This window comes from Octodon degus, unplaced genomic scaffold, assembly GCF_000260255.1.
Source record: "Octodon degus isolate 3935 unplaced genomic scaffold, OctDeg1.0 scaffold00020, whole genome shotgun sequence".
NCBI lineage: Eukaryota > Metazoa > Chordata > Mammalia > Rodentia > Octodontidae > Octodon > Octodon degus.
The window spans coordinates 21,878,432-21,884,915 of record NW_004524596.1 but is presented as its reverse complement, the minus strand read 5'-3'; the positions used below and the strand labels follow the sequence as shown (position 1 = coordinate 21,884,915).

The window sequence follows — 6,484 nt, the reverse complement described above, 5'->3', positions numbered from 1 at the left end:
CTCAACACCTTTGTAGGGTCACTTTGTGCTGAGTCACTCTGGAGGCAGAACCAATTGTGCCCCAAGGCAGGACCCCCACAAACTGGAAGTGCACCGTGGAGTCATCTGGCCAAGTTGACCTAGTGTATCAGTGGCTACAATCCACCCCTCGTCAATTTGGCATATTTTAAACCAGTCTCCAAATACAGAGGTATGCATATAATTACACCTAACATTGTTATAACTATCCTGTGTACAAATGGAAATGCACTAATAACCTTACCTAAATAGAATGTAAGTTTTTTTGCTTATGCTTCAACATTAACACGTTTGATAATTTTAAAATCTTGTACTAAATCTATCCCTATTACATTATAATAGAACCATATAAGGGGGTGAAGTAGTACAGTTATAATCCCCTTTTTTATAGCTGATTATGGGGTTGTAGCTGGTATTTAGAGCTATCTTCTTCTACTACACATTCTGTATTCCTTTGGCCCTCAGCAAGTACCTCAGCAGGTCTGGGTTCTTACCCTGGTGGAGTGACCCACACCTTCATTCCTAAAGGCTCTTCACCATTTATCATCATGCCCATATTACAGTGTTGCAATTTTCCATTGAATTTAATAACGGCATGGTAATACTAAGAGGAGTTCCAAGGGATCTCCCGCACTCCATGTATATTCTTCCTTTCCTCCATTGTGGAGTAATAATACAATTTCCCCTTGATAATCTGGGTCAATCACCCCTGACTGCACTGTGACTCCCTTTTTAGTTTGTTTCCTCAGAGACATGAGGAGACCAAAGTGACCAGGGGGAAATCTTAGCTTCCAGTTCAATGGTATCATTGCTGTGCTTCCTGGTACAATCCTTCCCTCTTCTGGGACTAGGACTTCTAGTCCAGCAGAAGATAAGGTTGTGGGGTCAGGAAGCAAGAATTTTGCTACTGGATCACTAGGAGTAATGGTGAGTGGTACCATTCCTATTCCCACCCCTTGATTCCTGGACCCATGGATCCTGGTTATGGGAGACACAGTATCACACAAAGGGTGCTGATTTAAAGCATATACAGCCTTCTGAAGTACCTTACCCCAGATCTGCAAGCTGTTGCCACTTAGCTGGCACTGTAACTGCATCTTCGGGGAAGTGCTTATTCTACTGGGCCATCTCCAAGGCCCCTGTAACTGCATCTTCAAAAGACCATTCCACCTTTCTATCAATCCAGCTGCTTCTGGATGGTAAGGAACATGATAAGACCAATGAATTCCATGAGCATGAGCCCACTGTTTTACTTCTTTAGCTGTAAAATGTGTTCCTCAGTCAGAAGCAGTGCTGTGTGGAATTCCATGGTGGTGGATAAGGCATTCTGTAAGTCCACGGATGGTAGTTTTGGCAGAAGCATTATGTGCAGCAAAGGCAAATCCATATCCAGAATGTGTCAATGCCAGTGAGGACAAAGCACAATCCCTTCCATGATGGAAGTGGTCCAATATAATCAACCTGCCACCAGGTCGCAGGCTGATCACCCCGGGGAATGGTGCCATATCAGGACTCCGTGTTGGCCCCTGTTGCTGGCATACTGGGCATTCAGCAGTGGCTGTAGCCAGATCAGCCTTGGTGAGTGGGAGTCCATGTTGCTGAGCCCTGCATAGCCTCCATCCCTGGTACCATGGCCACTCTGTTCATGGGCCCACTGAGCAATGATAGGGATGGCTGAAGAAGGAGGTCGGCTACTATCCACAGCCTGAGTCATTTTATCCACTTGATTATTAAAGTTTTCTTCTGCTGATGTTGCCTTTTGGTGAGCAGTCACATGGAAAACAAATATTTTTATATATTTTGCCCATATGGAGAGGTCTATCCAAATGCCTCTTCCCCAAATAACTTTTTCACCAGTTTTCCAATCATGCTCCTTCCAAGTTCCCGACCATCCAGTCAAACTGTTGGCTATGGCCCATGTGTCAGTATATATTTGCACATCTGTCCATTTCTTTCTCCAGCAAAATGCACTACCAAGTACACTGCCCAAAGTTCTGCCCATTGTGATGATTTCCCTTCACCACTGTCCTTTAGTGATGTCCCAGAAAGGAGCTGTAACGCTGCAGCTGTCCACTTGCAGGTGGTGCCTGCATAGCGTGCAGAGCCATCTGTAAACCAGGCCCTAGTTTTCTCATCCTTCAACAGTTAATTATATGGCACATCCCACAATGCCATAGGTGCATGCTGGGAAACAGAAGGGAATATAGCAGGTGTAGAAGCCATAGATATCTGGGCAACTTCCTCATGTAATTTACTTGTCCCTTCTGGACCTGCCCTGGCTCTATCACGAATATACCACTTCCATTTAATTGTAGACTGTTGCTGAGCACACCCAACCTTATGACTTGATGAATCAGATAATACCCAGGCCATGATAGGCAACTCAGGTCTCATGGTGACCTGGTGTCCCATAGTTAAGTGCTCTGTTTCCACCAAGGCCCAGTAACAGGCCAAGAGCTGTTCCTCAAAAGGAGAATAGTTGTCTACAGATGATGGCAGAGCCTTACCCCAAAATCCTAAAGGCTTCTGCTACAATTCACCTACAGGGGCCTGCCAGAGACTCCAAACAGCATCCCTATCTACCACTGATACTTCAAGTACCATTGGATCTGCTGGATCATATGGTCCCAGGGGCAGAGCAGCCTGAACAGCAGCCTGGACCTATTGCAGGGCTTTTACCTGTTCTGGATCTCATTCAAAATTAGCAGCTTTCCAAGTCACTCAGTAAATGGGTCGGAGTAAGCCACCTAGGTGAGGAATATGTTGTCTCCAAAATCCAAATAGGCCCCCTAGGTGCTGTGCCTTCCTTTTTGGTCATAGGGGGAGCCAGATGCAACAACTTATCTTTTGCCTTAGAAGGAATCTCTCTATGTGCGCCACACTACTGGACTCCTAGAAACTTCACTGAGATAGAAGGACCTTGAATTTCTTTTTCTGGCTCAGCCCACCCTGAGGGTGGGGCTGACATGGTATGTGGTGCCAGGGATCGAACTGTGGTCCCCTGTGCCTGCCTAAATTTTGCCCAAAGAGGTGCTTTAGACCACTGAGCTATCTTGCTGGCCCAGGACCTTAATTTTTGTGGGATTTATCTCCCATCCCCTGGCTATCAAATAATGTACTAACAAATCCAAGGTGGTTGTCACCTCCTGCTCATGAGACCTAATCAGCATGACATCATCAATGTAATGGACTAGTGTGATATTTTGAGGAAGAGAAAAGCGATCAAGGTCCCTAAGAACTAAGTTGTGAAACAGGCTGAAGAATTAATATAACCTTGTGGCAAGACAGTAAAGGTATATTGCTGGCCTTGCCAACTGAAAGAAAATTGTTTCTGATGGTCCTTATGTATAGGTATGGAGAAGAAGGCATTTGCCAACTCAACAGCTCTGTACCAACTACCAGGAGATGTGTTAATCTATTCAATCAAGGAAACAACATCTGGTAATGCAGCTGCAATTGGAGTTACCACTTGATTAAGTTTATGGTAATCTACTGTCATTCTCCAAGACCCATCTTTCTTCTGCACAGGCCAAAGGGAAGAATTAAATGGAAATGTGGTGGGGACCACAGCCCCTACATCCTTTCAGTCCTTGATGAAGGCAATGATCTCTGCGATTCCTCCAGAAATCCGGTACTGCTTTTGGTTCACTATTTTACCAAGGAAGGGCAACTCTAATGCCTTCCATTTGGCCTTTCCAACCATGATAGCTTTAACATGGAAGGTTAGGGAATCAATGTGTGGATTCTGCCAAGTTTTAAGTATATTTATCCCAGAAAGGGGGATATAACTACAGAATGGATTCGAGGACCTATTGGACCTATTGTGAGTCAGACCTTGGCTAGAACTCCATTGATCACCTGCCCTCCATAGGCCTGTACTCTTATGGGAGGGTCACTATGGTGTTTTGGTTCCCCTGGAATCAGTATCAGTTCAGAACCAGTGTCCAGTGGTTCCCAAAATGTCTAATCATTCCCCTTTCCCCAGTGTACAGTCACTTGGGCAAAAAGGCCTTAGGTCCCTCTGGGGAAGGATAGGAGGATGACTGACTGTACAAATTGTGGGGGCATTAGGATCCTTCCCCAAGGAGACCTGGCCTCCCCATCACTCAAGGGGTTCTGGGTCTGTTCACTGGCTCAAATCTGGGAACTGGTTGAGAGGCCATGATTGCCTATTACCATGATTCGAAGTAGGTCTCTTTTTTTGCCCCATTATTCTTCCAATTATATAAATCTAGCAAAAATTTTGTAGTCTTCCTATCTATTTCACTTTTGAGAACACCGTGACTAATCAGCCAATGCTATGGGTCTATGAGTGTCAGATTATTCTGGTCACTGTTTTAATTGCTTCCAGTTGACCTCCGCCATTCCAGGATCCAATTAAGCCCATTGCCCTTAAGTTTTCTAACAGAGTAACTGCAGTCCCCACTGTAAGGTCTGGCATGCAAAGAAGAGTAATGACAGAGCTCTTCAGGGATGCTGGTGCTCCCCTCACAAACCTGTTTCTCAAAGTGTTAGTAAAGGGTATGTTTTCAGGATCATCTTGATATGAAGAGTTAGGCTTAACATGACAGATCCACTCCAGCATCCCCATTTTCCTAAGCCTCTGAATCTTTTCATCAATAGTAAACCATGAAAGATCAGTCATCTCTAACTCATTGACAGTGGGCCATCTTTTGAGCCATACTTCTGTCAGCCAGCCAAATAGATTGTTAACAACTTTTTGTACTCCATGAGCTGCAACATTGAATTCAGAATCCCTACATAATGGGCCCATATCAACAAACTCAGCCTGATCCAGGTGTATGATTTTGCCACCATTACCCCACACTAGTAAAATCCATTCCGATGCCTGCTCATTAGACCTCTGCTTACAAGAATTAGAAAACTCAAGGAGGTCTTTGGGAGAATAATGGATCTCTTCATGGATCACGTTATGTATCTCACCCTTAGGTAACTTCTATGATTGAAGCCTAGTTATGGGCCCAGAGGCAAAAATGGGTGCTGAGGGTGGGTCCTGAGGAGTCACAGCATTATCCTGTTTGTTCCACACAGGATTGATGTCTCCAGATATATTAGAAGACACTAGTACTGCAGAGGATGAAGGCAGGGAATTCTCTTCCTCAGGCAAAATAATCTCATTAGCATCTAAAAACTCAGCATCCTCAGCTTCCTCAGGATCCTCCAACACATCCCCATTCCAATTCATGGGATCCCATTCTTTCCCAATCAGTACCCTCACTTTTGCTTCAGATATCCTTTGAAGCTGAGCATTTAATTTATGTTGCAGTTCAGCCAATCGAATTATAAGGGACTGCATTTGGGTTTCTGCAATCTCAGCCTTGTGGCTAAAAGAAAGGAGATTTTCTGTCAGGAAACACTTAGAAACTTTTAAATTTTTTATCTGGGTCTGAGGGCGAAAAATTGAATTTGTGATCTCCTTATTTTCTTGCATAAGCTTGTCCATTGAGGTTCAGACCAGCCAATGAGCATCATTATATTCCCTACTCTGCCAAAGATGTTCAAAATTTTTATGTATGGAATCGTTAAATTCCTGACATCTCACAAGTGGTGAATTAGGATAATCAAATGGATCCATTCAGCTTATTACTTTAAGCAGCTCATGCCAAGGAGTATCAGTATGCTCCTAAGATCAGGAGAGACCATGGTGTCTTTAGGTCTCATCAAATCTCGGAGCCAACTCCAGGCACTCTTAAAGCCATTTAAAAATGCCGTCATTATATTCTATTTCTCTAGAGGCACTCCTGGTATCATATTCTGTATTGGTCAGGGTTTTACTTAGAGGAACAGATATAATATAAGGAACAGATATTAACACAAGATATACAATGTATAAGGAATTACAAGATTGGCTTATGACAGTCAGCCACAGAGTCAGAGGAGGGAGTGTGCAGAGGGCAGCTGCACACCCCAGACTGAAGAATTCAGTCCCAAGGTCTGACGCTCACTGCTGTGCTCCATGCAAGTCTCTATTCATCAGCTAATGGTCACAGCATCTGTGACCAATGCTGAAGAGTCTGTGATGGACAGAAGGTGAAGGATCCAAGCCAGAGGCTGAAGAGCTGCAAGCCAGGTGATGAAGTCCAAGCCGAATGTGAAGACTGAAATTCCTCTGACAAAGGGGAACATTGCCTACTTCCTCAACCCCTTTATAGGGTCTCTTTGTGCTGAGTCACTCTGGGGGCAGAACCAATTGTGCCCCAGGGTGGGACACCCACCAGCTGGAAGTGCACCCCAGAGTCATCCGGACAAATTGACCCAGTGTATCAACCACAACACAAATAAATTTTATAAACCATTTCTCTAAATCTGTGAGGTATATTGGTGGTATTTTGGTAGGAACTGCATTAAATCTGTGTAATAATTTTGGGAGTATGTCCATCTTCATGATGTTGCTTCTTCCTATCCAGGAGCAGGGAGTATCTTTCCATTTTCTGAAATCCTCTAA

The 6,484-nt window shown here is 44.2% G+C and overlaps 1 pseudogene; it reads right to left on the bottom strand.

Annotated features, from left to right (window-relative positions):
* Positions 1–602: 602 nt before the first annotated feature.
* On the bottom strand, positions 603–4,792 carry LOC105741707 (annotated as a pseudogene).
* Between the last annotated feature and the right edge of the window lie 1,692 nt (positions 4,793–6,484).